This window comes from Protopterus annectens, chromosome 14.part0 (genome assembly GCF_019279795.1).
Source record: "Protopterus annectens isolate FY-2018-M chromosome 14.part0, PAN1.0, whole genome shotgun sequence".
NCBI classification, from domain to species: Eukaryota; Metazoa; Chordata; order Ceratodontiformes; family Protopteridae; genus Protopterus; species Protopterus annectens.
In genome coordinates this window covers 1,085,449,562-1,085,472,655 of record NC_056748.1, presented here as the reverse complement: position 1 = coordinate 1,085,472,655, position 23,094 = coordinate 1,085,449,562, and positions in this window count along the sequence as shown.

The following is a 23,094-nucleotide window of genomic DNA, read 5'->3' as shown; positions in this document are numbered from 1 at the left end:
AAAACATTCGGTTATTTTTAGGACCAACACAAACTTCACTCGAATTTTAGGTGAATAACCTAGGTTTATTTATAGAATGGGGAGAAATCTTAAATATCTCTTTGAACATAATATCATTGTCTACAATCCACTTGAAAAAGGTACTATGAAGTGTGGATATTGTGAGGGCGGCCACGGTGGTGCAGTGGTTAGCATTGCCACCTCACAGCAAGAGGTTCTCCGGTTCGATCCCCGGCTGGGGTGCCTTCTGTCGAGTCTGCATGTCCTCCTGTGGTCGTGGGTTTCCTCCGGGTGCTCCGGTTTCCTCCCACATCCCAAAGACATGCTTCAGGTGGATTGGACACTCTAAATTGGCCCTAGGTGTGTGTGTGAGTGTGCCTTCTGTGGAAGGTTGGGCGCCGGGCTGGCAACTCGACACTGTAAAACTCCACTGCCAATTAATGTGCGGACAAGGTGATCCGCTGTGGCGACCCCTAACCGGGAAAAGCCGAAAGAAGAAGAAGAAGAAGAAGAAGAAGTGTGGATATTGTGCCTTTTGTAAATTTATTTTCGAGTAAAAATGTATAGTTTTGCCCGAAAGGACAAGACCAGTAGTATTAAAATCTGGGAACTATGCCACAAAAGGTTTGGTATATTTAGCCGTGTGTGACACCTGTAAATATTTCTATGTTGGCAAGAACGAAAGACAATTAAGAAAACATATATATGAACATGGTTATGCTATTTCTCAAAAAAATGATAAAAATGCTTTGTATAGACATTCTTTGAAATGTATTGGTTTTAACAGGCTCAAATTTGGTATTTTTAGAAACAGTTCAAAAATCACCAGGAGGAGGTTGGTGTGAATTAAATATTGAACTATATGAGTTAAAGTGGCAATTTATATTAAATGCTTTTTTGAACCTGGATTAAATATCACTTTGTCTCTAGCACCTATTTTAAAATTTAGGGCATTGATTAGATAGACATTTGGCATTTTTTCAAGTCTGATTTTATTTAAGCCTGTCCTCTTAAAGTTTTGTAAAGATTTGTATTAATCGATTGGGCTCTAATTATTCAATTGAGTGTTTGTATTTAAGTTGGGGTTTGCTGTGTATTTTTATTCTGAAGAAGTCTTGGTATGGACCAAGACAAAAGTGCTTAATTATTTGGCTTTCTAGAATAAATTTCATTGCTGATTATACCTCCTAAGGACTCCGTATTGGAATTGGCTGGCTTTTTCACAGTTTTTTCCTGCGGTTGTTTTTACTCTTATTAACTATCACAAAAATGTTTATTCTGCTATGCATTAATTCTTATGAACTGTAACTCTCTCTCGTGCTCTCTCTCTATGTATGTATGTATGTCTGTCTGTGTGTATTTGTGTATTTATAATATTACTTGAAAAACAGATCCTTCGATCAAAGGCATTATTAGTCTTGCCAACGTAGAAAGGTGGACATGTAGTATTTCAAGAAAAGATGGCAAAAGTGTGTTGGCTAGGCATACCTCTTTTTGTCATAACTTTTCTAAGTTCAAGTTTTCAGTTTGGACATGATCAAAACTTTAGCCTTTTCAGGAGATTGGTAGAATTCTCTTTTGCATCGAGAGATGCTCTAGCAACTGTGGTTAGACGCTACTAATTTTCCAGGTTTAAATGATGGTATCTCATTTACAAGTGAATTAAAGTTAAGAGCAGCTAGACTTTAGTCAGGCGTTAAATGTTTTTTTTTTTTTTTCCAGAAAGTTGTCAGCATGATATCCAATCTATTTTATTATGGGTGGTGATTGGCCTAATTTTAATTTTCAAGGCATTTATTGGTTATCAACCTGTTTTTTTTTTCAATTCGATTAGTCACCTGTCTTTTAAATATTTGAATATCCTACAGGATTGCCTTATATTTTTAGTTTGTTGACTGGTTAAAATGAGGGGTGTATATTGTTTTACTTGCATTTAATTCGTTTTCTTGAATGTTTCACTCACAGTTCTGATGATGACTAAAGACAAAAGTGCTTAACTGTGATTGATTCTGTTGGTTTATTAAACTTCTGTCTTGAGTGATATCCAGTTCTTTTTATTATTTTTAGTATTTTTTACTTTCCAGTGACAGTTTTGCTGTTCATTTTGGTGACTCCTATTCTAAATGAGATGATGCATTGGGGGTTATAGAACCTTGCCCCCCCCCCCCAGCACAAATAGGGAAAGGATTTTATTCAACGATCATTCTGGTGCCAAATAAAGAAGGAAACTGTCCTAAACCTTTTTTTCTAAATCTTTGCATCACATTCCCATTCTCAAAGATTTCAGGTATGTTTTATGTTATTTTGTATCTGGTTTACATTTTCAGTTTTATTCTTTGCCCTTTAGCTTGTCAAACAACTTTAAGAGTGTATACAAAGTGCCTGGCTTCAGTAATATCCCATTGCAGTTTGCAGGTAATTCACATTTTTCGATATTTAGACAACTGCATCATTTGCACAAATTCTTTCACAACTTGTTAAGAGTCCCTGGCTTAGTAAAAAAAAAAAAAAACGTTTTCAAAGTCTGCGTTTTCAGGTGAACAAAGAGAAATCTTGTGTCATCCCATGTCACATGACAGTTATTTTAGGTTGTTTACTGGAGACATCCCTTATGGATAGCTTTCCTTCATGAGGACAAAGTGGAATGTTACAAGGAACAGTTTCTGATATTTTCCAACCAGACTTTGGCATCTGCCAAGGGATATCTCAGCTTCAAAACCTTTACTGTTCTTGTTATTCCTTTGGCCATTCTTCACTAATGGTTTGGCAGGACTCTTCCAGTATAATTGTGGTGAAGTATTTTTGACTGAGGCACCAATGATCCTCCTTTCTTTTGAAAATGGACAAAAACAATTACCACAAACTTCCTCACAGAATGGACTTACTCATACAAAACAGGGGTTGTTTGATATACACCAGTGTTCAACTTATTCAATTGACAGTCTAGTTGAGAGAATTTTAATACCGTTAGGTGCCTTTATTCTGAGGGTGTACAGCAGGAATTAAAAAGGCATTTAATTTAATTTGCATTTAAAAGGCAAAACAAAAACTGCTATTAGAAAACTGCATATGAGTAAGTGGTAAATATTTTCTAGTTAGTGCCACAAAAGGACAAAGACATTTTCAAGGCTTAGACTTTTTGGATCAGAAGTATTTGTGTAAATGATTATCATCTGGTCTTTCTCACCTTAGGCCATCTCGGATGGTCTGTACTTAGATTCTTCACCTCTCTTCTACCCTACTACAAGCAAAACAGTTTTTGAAGGGATTTTACATATCCATTCACCTAGAAGGCTTGTGGCTCCTTCTTGAGATGTTGTGCTTGTACAAAAAAACTTAACACAGTCTCTTTTGAACCTGCTCATGAGGCTATGTAAAGTTCTTATCTAGAAGACAGAGTTACTCATTCCTCAGCCTTCTGCAAGATGCATATCTGAGGTACAGGCTGAGACAGGGTAACACTGAGAACAAATACTTCCTTTATATCTATGTTTTATTTCAGAGTTTACATTAAACCAGGCAATTCATCTCCCTGTTTTCTTTCCAGAACCCCAAAAATGAGGAAGAAACTATTTTACATACTTGCCTCATGCTATTGCTTTATGTTACTTAAAACATAATACGGTACTTCTAGGCCAAGTCAGAGCCCACATTACCAGGGCTCTAGCTCCTTCTGTGGCTTTTTAATAAGGGGTGGACTCTGATCCTGTCTGGAAGGGCTGTAGCCTCCCTTTTCAGTGGCAAGAAAGTGACCTTATGCCTGTTTTTATACCGCTCTCCTCAAGTTGTACAGCTGTTAGGGCAGGTGGAAGGTGTTCTAGAGCTTTGGAAGCTGTCCGACTGGTGTGATCCTTGGCATTTCATCCCATATAGCTTAGACTACTGCAACATCTAAAACTGTGGTAAGTTCACTTAGACAACTGCTTTATTTTTACTACATCTGTTTACGACTGAGATATTTACAAAGTTGGAACAATTTGCTTCCCTAATATTTAAAGCTTTAGAAGAGTAATTAAAAGTCACAGCTTTATTTTAAAAATTGCAATTTGATTTATACATTCCAAGGGGGAAGGGTTTGTATTCAATGATGGGTCTGATAAGGAAAGAGTACAGTGACATGATGATTTCTTTGGAGCTTGAAGATGTTCCTTTGAAAATCTCATCCAAAAAATAAGTATTTACTGATTATGGTGGAAACATGATGATGAAAACAGAAAGAGACATTTTTCCACATAAGTCTCATATGACCTTATCTTTCTGCAGAGCCCTACAATTTAAAACGTATGAGGTGGGAACAGTGAACACATAAGCACCGAAGTCTCGTATGACCTTATCTTTCTGCAGAACACTACAATTTAAAACATATGAGGTGGGAACAGTGAACACATAAGTACCCATGTCTCGTATGACCTTATCTTTCTGCAGAACACTACAATTTAAAACATATGAGGTGGGAACAGTGAACAGCTTTTTTTTACGAAATGCTGCTACACTGCATTTTTTTTTTTTTTGCATTTAATTTGAGACCACTTTCAGTACAATGGGTATATGTGCATGCCTTTCCTTGCTGGAGCTATTTAGTATCAGGGGATGAGCAGATAACAGTGTCCAGCTTGCAGTCATCAGCAAACGTGGTCAACCACACTTTTGGAATATTGGATTGGACGTCTGCAAAACAAATACCAGGGAGACTGTGCTTTTCATCAATGGAGTGTCAGCTGTATCTTGTGCTATCTTTAAGATATCTTTTTATTCCAGTAGAGACCAAGGACATTAAATGAGAGGAGGGGCTACTTTCTAGGATATACTGCCACTGTCTACCGAGACTGAGGCATTTGTTGGGGCAAGTTCGGATCTGCAAGTGACAGTCATGATGAGCTTCTTGTGATGTGCCAATACATAATTTTCCTTGTCATATGTTGAGTATTGCTGAGGTGCATACATTACTGTGCTACCTTTCCTTGTTTACATAATCACACTGAGCAATTTGGTTTATCACACTTATCTGTTGACATTTCTGAGGATTTTGTGAAATGCAATGGCCTGATTCTCCTTGCATTCCAAGCATACATCATTACACGTGTTTGAGAATCCTTTTTAAGTTTCTGTTAGAGGTTTTCATTACCATGTGTTAGAAATGCAGTCTGAATACACATTTTCTCTAGCTTTAAGCTGGCATGAACTTTACTAAAGAATGCAACATATAGGGCCAGATTCTAAAAGACTTGCTCTCAGAGTAAGTGACTTTCTTTGGTGCAAGGTCTACATCGCGGACCAGATTCCAGAAGACCTGCTGTCAGTGTAAGTAGAAATCGCACCCAGACGGTTTCTAGTCATAACTTTCAACTACAAAAAATTTGATTTGTTAAAACTGTGAAAGTTCAACTACCACAGCTACTCTGCAAAATAGAGGCAAAAAGACTTTCCATGGGATTCAATAACGCCTACACTAAGTATACACTGAGTGTACTCTGTTCCGAGTGAACAGGCAACACAAGCATAACTCACACCTCCTTCCTCCTAATTTTAGTTTTCCTACTGATTTTCTTGCAGCTTTAAATACTGGCAGGGTTCATAAAGGTTACCACAAAGTGTAGATTACATGTATACTTAGTATAATCTTTCTGAGTGACTAGAAAGCACAAAAAATGTGGTAGGGATGTTGATTTTCACAGTTTTGATGAGTCATGCTTCTGTGGTTTGAAATAACAGTACACAGCCAATGGATAAAAAGATTTGGCTGTCATACTTTGTTGTAAAAGCACAGGAACTGAGCAACGGAAACTTCTGTTACATACCTGGTTCTGCCAAAAGGGGTTATGCCATATAATCAGGGCATTATTTGCACTGTGGTTAGCTTCACCTATTGAAATATTTTAAAAAGGTATTTGACTTTCCTGAAGTCTTTTGTCTAAAAATTCTAAAGCACTTCTTACTACCGAAACATGCTCCACTATCAAGATAAAAGTGGTAGAGGTATTAATCTGTTTATTCAAACAACGATGATAAAAAGTGTCAGCACTGCAACGCCACTAACATCCTCTTCCAAGTTTTTTTTTTTTTAGTTCTCCAAACTGAGAGTTACTCCATATAACTGGATATGTCAAGTCGGTTAATATATTTATTTTGTCTTTTTTAATGCAAAAGGAGCCATTTTAATATTTCAAATCTTTAAACTCATTTCTGGAATTGTGGTAGCTGGTTTATGTTATTTGCATAATTATAATCTGTACATCTGCATCTGTTAATTAGATGTTTTTGCAGCTGAATTTTTATAGTTGTATTTCTGACAGCACAATTCCTCGAGTCACATCTTTTCTTCGCTAATGTAATCACAACTACTGATTTTGTAAAGGTTCTTGGCCACAGTCTACCTTGTTATGAGATGTAATTTGCTGGTATTTGACTTCTGCCTTTGAAGTACTCTGCAGTTTTGCACTTTCTTTATAATACTTATGATAATCAAGGTCCCAGGGTTTCATTTTCAATAGCAACATTCAAATGTGCCCCCTACCTTTAAGACTTCTTTTACTCATGTCATTGCGGCCGTCTATTGCAGAAAGTTCTTGCATGCAGCCGGTAAGCTCATGTAAATGGAGACTAATGAGAAGTCAGATGTAAGATGGCAGTGTAATTTATAAACTGCTGCTTGGGCTTTTTCTCTGAGCAACCTGTCTGCATAAGACATTCTTTTAAAGATGCTCCTAAGGTTTCATTAATAGCGTTGTTTCTCAATTTATAATCCGGGCAGCTCTGTTCATCTGTTTACTGTATCTGCACTACAAAGATAATCATAAAATTTTAAAAATATGGTAATACATTAATACTTTAGGGAACACGGTGGTAATAGCTGTGAGTCTGCTGGGAATGTGGATCAGAAAAACAGGAGGGGACCGGCTGTGTTTTTTCGGCTGCCTCTCATTAAATTAGAGAGAGTGACTCCTACATATTGTTCTCTGGGATTTATGCTGAATTAATCTGTGGTACTGCATTTGACAGGTGACCTTCTGTGCATCAAAGCATTAATTATCTTTGTAGTTCTCTGACTTTCTGCTTTTTGGATTTGAAGTTCTGTCCTCGCTGTGAAAAATGGTTATGATGCACATAGTACATATACACACAGGGAAACTTTTCTGTGCAGTTTACCTGTAGCTATTTATGTACTTGTCTGCCTTTATGTGTGTGAATGTGTGCATGCACACATTCATACATGTATTTTTGTGTGTGCGTGTTTGCATACTTACTCAAGGCAAATCTCATTCCTGAATATAGTCCTTGAAAGCTTATGTTATCCAACCAAAATTTATTGTAGAAAAATGTCTATATGAAAATTAACTTCAAAATAAGGAAAAAGCAATATACAACACATTGCCATGTGACAAACTAAGACAGGTTATATTATGCCCAGAGGCACATGTCATATATAATAAGCAATGTCACATTACTTTTATATCCTCATGCTTACAACACAGTAGAGGGCTGTGGACAGGTGAATGTGGCGCTGCACTATGCATGGCATGGGACCCCCTATACCAATGGAAGGAATGGACATACATGTGCCAGTGAATACTTCTACGGTAGTATAAGACACATGCCAGGTGTACACTGAGCAGGCACCTTCTGCTGTCTGTCATTTACAAGGATACAGGTGAAGAACAGGCAAGTGAGGGACAGCGGCAACTGCAAAAGGGGCATAGTGAGTGTGGCCTCTAGACACAAACATGAAGAGATATTTACATATTCATAAACAAATACACACACAAGGCAGTGGACTGTAAGACTAATAATGAAAGAAAGGAATGTGCCAAAGGTGTAAAATCATTTGATTCGATAACAGGAATCATATGACTGATCAACATTTCATAACACACATCTTCAGCAAACCCATCTTCGGCAATGGTCCATTTCACTGAAATTATAATGAAGGAAAAAAATATTATATTAGTAGCCCTAGCTAAAGTGGGGAGTAGGCCCTCCCCCATGTGGGGGACTTCCCTCTGAACTGTGTTAATTTAATAGCCTGCAAGGCCACAAGAGATTGAGGTACAGAAAATTTAACAAAAAAATTAATTTTTGAAGACAGACTGAATGAAATAATAGATAATTGTAAGAATGCCTGCACAAGGGGATTGAAGTGTTGACATGCACATTTAATGGGCTAACATTGTAAGTATAAGGTATATAAAGATATTGAAAGTTCCTGTACAGGCTAAAGTAAACATACAGAAACTTGTAGAGTATATCAGAGTCTTTAGTGACCTTAGCAGTTAGTTTAATACAGATCAGGTTTTGTTAATACAACCCTCCACAAAAAAGTGTTAGAACCAACTGATATTGCCAACATCCTGGCAGGTAGGTTCAGTGCTAACTTTACCCCCCTCTCACTCCCATCTCTATACTGGAAGAATGCAAAGTTCCTGTAATCACGGCTGCACAGGTGAAAAACAAACTCTCCAAAGCCAAGAACACAGCATCCATGGGACCTGACAACATCCCCAGGCTGCTTTCTACATGAACTACAGAACAAACTGGCACCCCCACCTAAGTACCATGTTCAATCATAGCCTTACCTCAGGCTTTGTGCCCACTGAATGGTGCACAGCGATGGTCATCCCACTCCACAAAGGGGGAGCCACCATGGACCACGAGAACTACCGCCCCATTAGCCTGATGAGCCTGGTCTATGGAACGTATCATCATGGAACTTATAAACAATGACATTGGTAATCTCCAAACTCTGGACCCCACCCATTTCTTGTTTGTAAAAGGCAGATCATGTCTCCTAAACCTGATAGACTTCTTTGAAGTGGTCACCAAAGCCGTAGATGAATGTAAGGTGGTTCGCACAGCCTATATAGATTTCGCCAAGGCTTTCGACACCATCCCCCACTCTGCAATTATAGATAAACTCACTAAACTAGGTATAAACCCCTATGTCACAAGATGGGTTGCCAATTGGCTCACTGACAGAACCCACACTGTGAAAGTAGCAGACTCCAAATCTGACTTCAGACCAGTGACAACTGCAGTACCACAGTGTTCAGTCCTGGGTCCTCTCCTGTTTGGTATCTACTTCTCTGAAGTACAGGCTAACACAGAAGGTCTTTGGCTAACAAAGTTCGCAGATGACTGCAAACTAGGAGCCATAATTGAAATTCCTAAAGATGTGGACATCCTACAAAAGGGCCTCACTGAGACAGATGACTGGTGTCAAAGCCATGGCCTCAAGCTCAATGCCAAAAAGTGCATTGTCATCCCTTTTGGTAAAAACTCTGTACTCATAAATGACCACATAGGCGATAGTCTACTTAACATTGAAAGTGTGATAAGAGACCTTGAGACACAGGTGGACAGTAGTCTCTCCTTTGATAATCACATCACCACAGTAGTCAGGAAATCCTTCTACGTGGCACACCTCATCACAAAAGGTTTCTCATCCAGAAAAAAAGAGGTTATTGTTCCCCTCTACTCGTCACTCATTAGACCTATTATAGAATACAGTGCACCTTTTGGTATATATCTCACAAGACATCTACAACAACTGGAAAGGCTGCAGAAATTCCTCACAAAGAAGATTACCGGCCTCAAACAGATACCCTATGCAGACCATCTTAAAAAACTCCAGCTTTACTCCGTCACATATTGCCTACTCAGAGGCGATTTCTGCCTAACATACGAAGCTATGTCAAACCCAGAGCTGTTGGACATGCTCCACTTAAAGAAATCCCAATCCCTCCAAGCTACACGCTCTAGGGACCTAAACCTTGTCACAACAATAAAGAGAACATGCTGGAGGGATAGATTCCTGTCTCACAGACTTCCCATACTCTGGAACAAACCACCTATCTATATCAAACAAAGCTCCTTATTAGCACTCTTCAAGAAAATCTTGATGATTGGATGAGATAGAAAATTCACCCCAGGGATCACTTCTGTGGCTCTGCTCGACAGGGGCACATGAAGATAATTTTCTTGGGTGGCGAAAGCCAGGGTACCTTTTTGGCTAGGCTTATATAGGCCCTAGGGCCAATAGCCTAGTACCTACCTATGAACCTATGAACCTATGAACATTACAGGCGGAGTAAAGAAAGTGAAGACCGTGAGTCTGTATTTTAATTTTGCATTCACAGAATTTAAACAATATTAAAAGTCCTGTGAGTATGTATTAAAGTACTAAGATATAAATTAAAATCTTTGAACTGATATCAGTTTGATTTCCACAATCCCAAGCTGGAAAAGGTATGAACCTGTGCAAGCCAGTTAACCATCTAGTACATCTGAGGTGCACCTAAAAACAGTCATTTGATGAACTTGCTTTATTCAATTGGATGGTCCAGATCATGGATTCAGTTCTCTTTGTATATCAGGCAGATGTGAGAGGAAACTCAGTCGCTCACTTGCTAGATAAGGGATTCATAGAGAATGACACGTGTGTGGATGTAGTCCTGGTGTAGCAGGGTGAGAACAGTATGTCATGCATTTCAGGTATGCATTGAGTACAGTAACAGGAAGCTTAGTGCAAATGTGATGCAGAGGAGTCACATAAATGTATCACATATAGCACATCAGCCTTTGTGCCCTTCAGTGCACTAATGTAGTGAACATGAGGGTGAAGGGGTCACATCTGTGAAAAGGCACACAACATGCTGGCATTTGTACTCTGCAGCACAGTAGTATAGTTAGTATTAAGGTGAAGGTGATGCCCGTGAAAGGGTGCAATTCATGGCAGACTCTCTAGTTTGCACCCTGCAGCACATAGGTGCATTGAGCATTAGGGCCAATGGAAATATAAAGGAAGTAGGCAGTGTACAACCGGGTAACCTGTGCACCTTGTACTGCAGTACCACTACCAAGTGACCATACTGATTGTACAACCACCACTCACTGCTGGGGCACACAAACCAAGGCAGAAACATTATGCTCTACATTGTACAGTGTGCTCTTCAGGACAGCTGTGCATTTTGTGTTTGGAAACAGTATGCCACTGGGGGGTCCAGGTTAAAGATGATGTTTCTATACTATTAGCCACACTTGCACACATACATGCATGTACAACCTCGTACGCACGTATGCATACACACACACACACACACACACACACACACACACACACACACACACACACACACACACACGCACCTACCTACCTTTATGTTCAGGGTGGGATTTGGCAAAATAGTTAAGATGTTTACCTTACAGACACAAGGTGCAGGGTTTGATTCTCACATGGGGTAATTGGCTAGACTTTAAATGGCCCACAAGGGTAGTTAGCCTAGTAGTAATCTATGAATCTATGGAACCTCTCACAACCCCTCCCTGAAACAAGTGGGTTAAAAGACACAGCTCTTCACCACACTCAAGTAGTCTTTGGCTGGGATTAATAAGGATGCAATGCAAGACTGAGCAAAGACTGACTCATATAACAGTGGTTACTGCTATGAAAAACATACTTAAATTACAAAATGTGAACACAGTATATATTGGTGAGGAGAGCTCTGCAATTTAGCAAAACCCCAAGCTGACCACAGCCAAAGCAGAAAGATGCCGTTTATCTTGCTGTATGTGTGTCCAAGGTCTTGTGTGTTATTTTGCCATTACCCTGAATGATGCAGAGCTTCATGGGCAAGATAAATGGTTTAAAAATGGGGTTATTCAGCTAGTATCAGTCTAGTATATATTATCTTGAGATAAGGTGTCTGATAAGCCTTCCTAGTTTGCCTGAGATAGCCTGCACCTGTCTTAACAAGACTTCTGCACTCTGATCAAAGCCTTTACTGACAACATTGCGCCTGTTTTAGGCAGAATCTGTCTGCTTGACATTCTAACCTAGGAAAGTCTAGCTCAGAATACATTAAATGGGTGTACTCACTGCTAGGAGTTTTAATAAATAAATGTGTGAACCTGAGGCGATCCTGCAATTTGAACAGTCTCATATATGTGTAGCTTCAGATATATGGTTACAAAGCAATGAAAATACTCTGATACTGGGCTTAGCATCTATCATGTTTTCAGACCTATTGGCAGTTGTAGATAAGTATCAATATTTGTTAAGGATAGCACCACATCACGAATGAATCCTTGAGACCCTGAACTCAAACTCTTTAATTATCCAAATTACCCTAAACAAGACTGACACAGCCATAGCTAGCCATAGAACACACAGTGCTCCCCACTGACCAAGTTAGCAATCCTACTGCATTAGCTTAAATCCTCATTGATCCCAACACATTTTTATTGGGGAATTTTAATTAACTGTCTGACAGTTAACTGGCTAACTCGCATTCTAAATGGTCATCGTGCTGAGTGCTTCCTTGTCATTATAAATGCCAACTTTATCGTAAAAAAATAATTAACCATCCTACTAGGGGCCGAAAAAACCTTCATCTTTTCCTCATAAATATGGCAATTTCTTGCACACCTCCATCTACCTGCATACTTACAAAGACATGCATATGGTGAGTTTCTCTCCAGCCTCTGCTGAAACCTGGTTCGTTCCAAGTCGGACTTTCCCAGTAAACAAATGTTAAATAAATAGAAATCTGTATCATCTTCCCTCATTGAATCAGATTAAATCAATGACTTTTTTTTAAACTGATTGTACTTTGCTGTAAATATCTCTGTATTTATGAAGCTCTCAAAAGCAAAACTTTTTCAGTTGCTTCATGACTTAAATTGAATTGGAACCCTCCTCTAATGGATCACAATACTAAAGCTGGCCCCAGTACTCAGGGTTATGGTCCTACTTAAAGAGTTGAATCAATAATGCAGTTGCTGTTCATATCAAACATAATGAAATGCGTATTTATTTGTTTACTGGGATAGTGCAGTGATCAGAAGTGACCATGTGCAGACATAGCCAGGGTGAGAAGAAAGAGACACATGCAGGCAGTCCCATACATGTAGAAAACACAACATAAGAAAATAAGATAACACACCTGTCTAGCAACATTTGTAAGATGTACAATGAAGCAGTAAGTCCTAGAAATACTATATACAGGTAAATATCAACAGATACATTGTTGTATATTTATATATTTCAAATTGTATATTATTCTGTAGTTTATAAATAAGGTAGCCTAGTCTCAACCTCTTCCTTGATCTCTGCAAATCATTTGATACAACTCAGCAACCCATCCCTTACCTGGTTTCTCATCTACCTGTCAAATAGGCAGCAAGCTGTGACAACAGGAACTTTCATATTTCCTACCAGTAACAGTCAGGATACCCCAAGGATCAATTCTAGATCTCATCCTCTTCAACATCGTTATTTATAAACTGCACACCTCCTCCAAAGAGACAACCTTAATCCAATATGCAGATAATGCAACAGTCATCTGCTCAGCTCCAACACTAGATAACCTCCAGGACATCACACAGCAGACATTCACTTCCACCGAATCTTGGCCATTGGGCTCTGACCTACTCTTCAATGCAAAAAAGATCAAACTAATGCTGTTTACCCCAACAACATTAATAAAAATACTCTTACATGTTTTATCATGCAAAAATTGAAGAAAGAAAAATTGAAACTGTATGTTACACTAAACTTCTATGAGTCTTACTAGATGAAAATCTGAGATCACCAACAACTACATAGGCCCCCCCTACAGGGCCAAAACATTTCTTACTGAAAACACAAGAAAATATATAGTTAAAATCTATCTACTCCTGCCTCTTATATACATCATCTGTTTTGACAAATCTGAACATCACCTTAAGAACAAAATTTGATTCATGCTATCACACAACAGCTAAATTCTCATTTAACATGTTATTGTCAAGCACTAAAGGACCTTACTTGGCTGGAACTGCCACAATACGACTTCTTCTCCCAACTACTAACTGCTCACAACCTAATATTTTACCTAGACAAATGCCTGTCCCTAAGAAATTATCTGCAGCTGTACACAAGTAGTAGAACCCTGTGATTTAATAATAAATCTCATCTAGTCACAACCAAATATAATAACTCTGCTGACGACTGTGTATACTCCCACCATGTCACTGACCTGTGGAACTCCTTCCCAGCACTCCTAAAACTTACTGAAAATAAAAACATCTTCAAAGTAGAACTAAACAATACATAAATAGCAAGTGGCTCTGCTCCTGTACTTCTCCTCGTAAAACCATTATACCTGTCCATACCCTCACTCCATAGCCAGCTTTAGGCACCAGCAAACCCTGCAGTCACTGGGGGCCCCCTAGTTCTGGGGGCCTCAACCACAGCAAGTTAACTTATTTTTATATTTTGTAATATGTCATGCAAATCAACAAAAGCCAGAATAGCAATTTTGCGTACTTATTAAAATGGGGGGGGGGGTAATAATAAGTTTTATTATATCGCCTTTAAAATTGAAAGATTCCTCTAGTTCTAGTAACAATGCTTTGTCACATAATAGGCTTCACAACTTCATTAAATATTTTCCCATTGACATACAGCCCTTGGCTTTATGCTTCTGCAATACCCACAGCTGCCCATCCTTGACTGTGTGGGGACCCCATAAAAGTTGCTGCTGGTTTGGAAAAATTAGGAGAAACAATGTATTCATTTCTGATTATACTCCTTTATAAGAAACAGGGTTGTGATATGAACCTTTTAGTATAAAGCTGATAATCTGTGAATGAATATGAGCAAGGTAAGCACTTAAGATCAGCAACCTAACGTGACTGATCTTAGTGGATACCTTGGATCTTAAGAAAAGCTGATACTTCTCAACTTCAGGGATGTTTTTCCTCTTTCATGGAGTTTTATAAATACTGGCAGAACACTAGATACTATAACTGTTAAAGTTTTTTGCTCAATAATTCTGGGCAAATCCAAAAATAATAGCAGAATAAAGGCTTCAAAATTCAGGAACACATTTTAAATATTAATTTAAGTCACTTAAAAAGTTAACAGAATAACACATTTTGAATCAATATCAACATGCATCTTAGAGAAATAAGAAGTCTGAAACTCTGATATCTGGGTTTATTGACTGTCTATTATGGTCCGTATTGAAATGCTGGCACTCAAAATGCCTGGTGCCATCACCCCAAAGCAACAGACTGAAAATTCAGGAGAAGAGGGGATCTTGAACATCATTCTTCTAATTTAAATTTCTTTTCTGTGGGGGGGGGGCAAGCTCCTCCTTCACCTCCCACAACCCCAAACTTATATAGACCAACTCCAAGATCACAATGTCTCTGAGAAAAGGGAATATTCTGAGAAATGGGCATCTCAGACTTAATATATGTGAGTCTGCGTTTTTGGCCATTCAGTCTCTATATTTCAGGACTCACTCTAAAGGGTCCCAACATTTAAATGGTTACCCTGTCTATAATCCTAAAGGATTTACCAAAACATCAATCTTTTTTATAAGAGAGACAGCAAAAGTATGAGGCAAAATCAGCAACAGTGACAGTTATGTTTTACTCCTCAATGAGGTAAATAAAAGTGATTTATCCCCATTTACTGACTGTAAGTAACTGTCACTGATCTGGTGTGGCAGTACCAGTGTTGCACTATGTACTGCTATTTGCTGAAATAAGTGCAAAACTAGTATTGCTATGACATATATGTGTGTTGCAAGTTACAAGCTGGCTATAATGTATTTCATTTTCTAACACGGAGATTATCAGCACTGCCATTATGCCTGTGTGTGTGTGTGTGTGTGTGTGTGTGTGTGTGTGTGGGGTGGGGGGGGGTGGGGGTGGGGGTGGAGTGGTTACAGTGTATTTAAAAGTAACAACAGGCCATATTTTCTTACACTTACCATTACAAAACAGACCTAACACTTGATAGATGACTATCTTTGGTGCTTTGGTAGGAGGATGATGTTTAAAGGAACTATTCCTCGCCTCTTTGGAGCAGTGAGTAGCACTGCCATCTTATGGGTCTATATCACGGCATTGAAAAGGATGTTAACAAAATGGCTTAAAAATAGAAAATGCCATTCATCGAAGTCACTCTTGTGGGAGGCTGCACCCCCCCACCCCCCACTAATTATATATACCAACTCCAAGATAGCACTACAGTGAGGAAGGGGCAAATTTTCTGATCTTTACTGTACAGTGATCTCAAAAAAACACACCTCAATGAACGTAATTTTTGATTTATAAGCCATTTGGTTAACGTCTTTTTCGATGCCGTGATATAGACCCCCATCTTACAGTGCTTTGCACTGGTTGAATTTTTGGCTGTCACCTGCATGCCTTCCCTTGTCTGTGTGAGAGTCTGTCTATGTGCTCTGGTTAACACCAGCACCTCAAAAACATGCAGCAGGTGAAATGGAATTCCTCGCTTTTCCGTGAAGGTGAATGTGCAGTGTGCGTGTGTACGTGTGTGCATGTGTGTGTGTGTGCGCGCATGTGTGTCTGTGTGTAATATTACTGATTTTTATCTGTGCACACACCATAATGCTGGGATATATACATTGCTCTTTTAGATTCATAGGTAAATACCAGGCTATCAGTCTCTTGACTATTACAAGCCTGGCCAACAATTAAAGATGAGAATCAAACCCTGTACTTTGTATCTCTTAGGTAAAGACCATAACCTTTATGCCATCCCCACCCCCTCTTCTGGGCAGCAGTAAAAAATGAAGTTGACAAGTAATTACATTTCAAAAATAATGCATAAAATATATCACGGAACATTCAGACACATGGAACTTCTAGGCCTCTGGTGGCCCCTTAAACCCCATACAGTAAGAATGGATTTTGACATGGACTGAGTGGTAGCCTCTGCTCTCACCCACACTCATTATAAAACCAGTCTGTGATCAGACAGTTGCTGTAGGTTATGTGGGAGGGGGGCTGGGGATTGTTTGGTCAGATCTTACAGGTATGCACAGGAGGTCATTATTAACTTGTGTTTGGGCTGGGGACAATGTAATCATTGTTTCTTTTACTTTTTAATTTCTTTAACTTCTTTTTTTTTCCACACAGACCTCAGTACTGTAGCTTGTGTAGGGGCAGTGTAATGTATAATAGTAACAAAGTAAATACATTACTGTAACCATTATTTTTTCACTTTTCTCACAATCATATATCAGGCATTTATACAGATGGCTAATTTTGGGGGGGGGCATAGACGAGAAGTGAGGAAGCATGAAGCATGCTATGTATACGTATGAGAACAGTCACTTAAAATACATGACTGTGACCTTTTGAACCAGTTAGATGCACAGGCAGTGGCTCTCCTTTTTGAAGGGTCTAGGGAGGCAGGCAGTATTCCTAGATAGGACACGTGTATCCTCATAACAACAAACAAATTGTCTAAACTATGAACATTAAGCTTTGTCTGCTTTGAAAGAGAAAAAAACTAAGACTGAAATTCTTTTCTTTCTCATGATTTTTGTTCAGGTCACCACTGGATTAAAAGTTTGGTAAATGATTTAAAATGCATCCTACAGCATCTATGGCTTCTAGGGGTCCCAATTTAATTAAGTCATTTCATAAGAGGTTATTGCTACACTGTTGTGGTCAGAAAAGGTGTGTTGAAAGGGTGCAAGGAAAATTAAAGTTGAACAGCATTGTTCAGCACACTGAATTTCTTTCTTTAACCACAATTTCTGTTCAAGCCACTGCTGCATAAAAAGGATGTGTAAAAAGAAAAAAAAAAAAAACATTAAAATCCACTTCTGAATATCTAGGAGGTAATGGATTTTTAAATAAACTGAAGAGTAAGGCAAAATATGAGGAAATGATGAAAAAGAAAATGTACATGTGTAGGAAGCTCAAGATGGGGAACGCAGAGGGGAGCACTGGAAGGTGTGGGGGAGGGGGAAAACAGTAGTCAGTGCCTCGGGTACCATTTTGCCTAAGTCAGCCCTGTACATAGAGTTGCTGTAACGTATCACTGTTGCAACTAAATGCCAATAACTGTGAATGTTCCTTTGTGAGATGGGTTAACATAGTGTGGCACACAGGCTGATTGGAATGTAAATGCAATGTAGCTACAGGTCATTTTGTCTGTACTACTCCTAATATGTTTCTGGAGCTTTCCCGGGCTTCCAATGAAAAATGTTTTTTTTTCCCAGTTAGACATTCCTGGTAAACAAAGATAAATATCTCTGGGCCTCCACTGAAAAAGGGCTTTTTCCCAGATGGACTTTCCTGGTAAACAAAGATAAATAAATAAATAAAATAAATAATACTGCGTTGAATATACATATAAACAAACTGCATAACAGAAGAATGAAATTACTTAATGCTTGTAACAATAATTGGTGCACGGGGTTCAATCACACACCCTATAGTCAAATGTTTGGATGAAAAGTTAAAACATGGTTTTCCAAAAAACACGTTTGTAAAGAATCATAGCATTTTTTAAAACCGATTAATGAGTTGACGTACAAAGCAAATTACACTTTTGTCACTGTTGATGTATAGGACCTTTATACTGTCATCCCACATACTGTTGAACTACAATGGTTTGCTGATTTTCTATTTGAGAAAGGGCTTCTGCAGGAAAGAATCAACTTGTCCGACAGCATGATGGAAATTGTATTAAAGAATGCCTTCTTTATATTTTAAGGGCAGTATTATCTGGAAAGGGAGGAGGTAGCAGTGGGCTCTGCTTTTGGGTTCCTTTTTGCTAACATCACAATGATTATGTGGGAAAGAAGATTTTTGTTTAATAGTAATTTTATGACCTGATGCAAACTTTTTATCAGATACCTAGATGACATCTTTGTTGTATAGAACAATAAAACAGAAAAGATACCATTGTTTATAGAATATATTCATTTTGCGACTGCTTTTTACATTTTAATCACGAAACCAATGATCTGAGCACAGCATATATAGAGATATGGTTAAGTAAGGTTTTGACAAATGACAGGTTTACATCTCGTATTTTTAGAAAAGCCACCTACTTTAATGCTTTCCTTCACTTTACAAGTGCTTCCCCACTACACAGAAAAAGATAGTGGTAAAAGGACAGTTTGTGAGAGCTGCTCAAATGATCATAATTGAGAAAGAATTTTGGGATGAATGCTTACATCTTAAGGAAATGTTTTCTACTAGAGGATATCTTGGCTATTTTATAGGTAACCTGACATATGAGGTCATTAATACAAGAGAGAGGGGTTATTTTATTCTTATTTTACATTCCCACTGCTGTGATAATATTCTCTTGACATAAGAAAACAGCACTGTTAATAATGATGGTAGTTTAAATAGTAAACAAAGATAAATAGATCTTGGCCTCCACTGAAAAGGGCTTGTTCCCAGGTGGACTTTCCCGGTAAACAATGATAAATAAAATAAAATAAATAAATAATACTTTGTCGAATACACATATAAACAAACTGCATAACAGAAGAATAAGATTACTTAATGCTTATAACAGGTTATATATTCTATGCACTTTAAGAGCTTAGCTAAGCAAATTATCAGATAGCTAAAAGATACCATTAGAAAGCTCTAAGATGAATGTGAACTTAAAATAACGTCTGAATGCAAAATAACTGCAAATCTTTCTTTAAATATGTTAGGATGTTAAGAACTTAACCCCACCAATGTTCATGGCTCGGTCACAATACTATCTACTCTGGCCCAAAGGAAACAGGTAACATCATCACTAATACATTTAATGCAAATGTTACCCCACCTGCAGTTATAAATTTGGCATCCCAGGCCCCCCTGTAATTACTGAGGAACAAGTCCTCCCAGCCCTGACAAAACCTAAGAACACTTCATCTGTGAGCCGTGATAACATATCAGGCTGACTGGATATGTGTACCAAATATAGCTTATCTGTTCTCTTGCTTGGCCTCTTTAATGTATGCATCCCACTGCCTGAAAATAGCTATGGAAACAATTACATAAGACAGCCCAACCATGGACCCTAGTAATTATAAAACAATTAATCTCAATAGCCTCATATGTAAATCTATAGAATATATTCTCATACACTTCATTAATTGGGACATTAAAAATATTTTAATCATGGATCCTTATCAATTCAGCTTTGTCAAAAACAGGTTCTGCCTTGTTCATTTGCCCTTGCAGTAAAGTTTAAGCCTAGCCAAATTTCCCATCCCATCTGGTGTTTCGATTACCCTTATCCCTTCATGGACTAGACTCAAATGTGTTGTGAGCATGGCAAGACATACTGTCTGTAAAAATAGTTATGTTGAGTTTACAGAGGAGGTTTAAATCCATGGAATCCTCTGACATACTGTCTGTCGAAATAGTTATGTTGAGTTTACAGAGGAGGTTTAAATCCATGGACTATTTGTAGTGCTTTTGGATTTGCTCATGTGAAGTCCATCAGGGCTGGGTCAGAGGATGCCTTGTATGCCAGACACAAGTCACCTCTTAGCAGTCTGTAAGAGACCGAGTATAGTGATAGGGCTTTGAGAGAGCCCATGTTTGTCAAATTGTTTAAGCCAAGTATCCTTTTTGTAAGGTATCTGTGTGAGGTCCCAGCTATTGCATATGTCATATATAAGCTGGTGTTATAGTTTGGCCTTATGAGGGATGAATAGAGAGGAACAATGACATCTCTGGACCAGGAAGCAATCTCTGTGCTAATAATCTTTGTAATAAAGAAGGACTTACTCACTGCAGTGGACACAGTCAAAAGTTAGGTTTCTGTCTACATAACTTCCCAAATCCTGAACGACTGGGTCATCTCTTTGGGGTGTATTCTCAATGTGGTAGTTTCCCAGGGGAGGAAAATTACTTTTTGACATTTTAGCTTTAATCCATGATTCTGACACCAGGATGGCTGAGTATTTCAGGGATTCTATAACTATAACCAGCTTGCAGTCATCTGCAAACTTAAGTCAGTTAGAGTATTTTTGTATTGGGTTTAACTTCAGAGAAGTAGGTGACAAACAGGAAAGGTTCCATGGGGACTTGACTTTTCTTTTTTTGGAGGTGACTTCCAATGTTTTGATGTCTTGAATTCTATCCGTGAGCCATTTGGTGGTCCAGTAGGTGACACAGAGGTTTATTCCTAGTTTGCTTACATTTCTATGTCTAAATGGAGGACTGTGTCAGAGGTCTTGGACAGGTTGAAGTAGGTGGTGTGGACTATTTTGCCTTTATCCATTGCCTTGTTGATTATCTCAAAGAAATCCACCAGGATGAATAAGCATCACCTGCCTTTATCAGATCTGTTGTTTGAAGGATCCCTATATAACCTTATTGATTAATTCAATGATAATCCTTTCTATGGCTTATCATATGAGGCTGGTCGGGCTTATGGGTCTGTAATCACCCATGTCAGTGGAGGGTCCTCCCTTGTGCAGGGGGATGACTGCTGCTGCTGTTTTCCACTCATTTGCTACAAAGCCTGCGTTGAGGCTGAGGCTGAACAGTGTTGTTAGGAGCTTAGAAAAATCACGTTTCATACTATTGTGAATTCATCCAGGAATATTATACAGCAAGCAATGCAGCATTTGTAGCTTCTGAAAGAGCTTTTAGGACTTGGTCATATGTGATAGCTGGGGAGGTGTCACTTTCAGGTATTTCTTGTGGGATAGATGAGGATGGGGGAGAGAGAGAGAGGGGTAAAATTTGTGCTGAATTTATCAACCAGTAGGTTAGCTATATTTTCAGCTTCAATGAAAGTAATATTGTTCACAATCAGCTCAGCGCATTGTTGCATTGTACTCCTGATATTTGTAACATAACTAGAAATTGCTTAATGATTATCTTTAGCTTGGCTGGCTAACTTTTTTTTAAAACAAGAAACAACTTTATTGAATTATCACTTATGACATAGGCAGTCATACATTTGCATAAATACAAACAAATCATATTGACATAGTTTCAGTTACAAACATTATACATCACATAGAATCTTCTTTACAGTCATTATCAGTCAAACATTATATAGCTCATTCAGTTCCTGCCTTCGCCTAAACCTCATTCTTCCACCATAACATTCTGCATGTATTGTACCCACAATTCCCTTTTTTCTATGTAATTTGTCCCCCCTTTTTCTAATGATCCCACTTTCATTTGTGACTACATTCACTACTTCTAGAATGGTTGCTTTAGACTTTGATTTCTATAACTCAGCAAAGCCTTACTATGTCTCGGCAAATCCAATTCAGTATCACAGCTAAAAAAAAAATGATTTCCTTAATTACATCAATTTGCTCGCCCAGTATTTCTGACAGGTAGGCTGCAGTCTACCAACTCATTACACTCCCAAAACGTTTGTTCCCAGTGAGCTTTTTTCTCCATCACACCTCCAACATTTGCAATCTACCTGAGACAGATGTCCTTGGAGACTGCTTGGGATATAAAAACACCTATGCAAACACTTCCAAGCAAAAATCCAAACTCTTCTAGACTTTGTTGCACGTTTGGGAGTCATACATACATCCCCATTGTTTCTTTGTGTATTGCTTATAGTCTCTCTTTCCAATCCTTTCTAATTTCCTCTGATTGATTCCTATGTTTATCATGCAATATTTTATGGGCAGGAGGTGGTTTCTTCAGATGTTTATTACTTTTTGAGTAACAATTCTCCCCTTATACCATGAATTTTCAGTATACACAAGGTATACAAGGATATAACACACCCCTTCTTGCAGACACAGTTCTAAAACCCTTTGCATTTCAGGTAGACAGATTACTGAAACTTTTTACCCATAGTAAGATGTACCTTCTCAAGGATTCTCTGGATTTCCTGAGGAAAATTAAGGGTTGTTATTATACTGACAACTGTTTTTTTCTTCCTGTGGATGTTCAAGACTTGTTTTCCTGTATTCCACAGGACGATGCCTTAGTTGACTATCAGTTTTTATCTAATTCTGAAATCAACCTTATCGTTGAATGTATGACCATTATGCCAGAAAACAACTATATGCAATCTGAAGGTGAATTCTTCAAACAGGTCAAGGGGGTAGCTATGGGCTCAGCTTTTGCCCCGTTTTTTGCCAACTTGGTTTTACTGACTTGAGAAAAAAATGACATATTTATTTTATGGAACGGTTCCAAACAGGAGGCTGATGAGTTTGTTGAACTTATTGATCTAAATACTAGGTTTTTGGTATTTACATACAAACTCACGGCAGGTGAGATTAACTTCCTCAACACCACCATCAGAATTCGAGCAGGTAGGTATGAATCAAAGATTACAGGAAA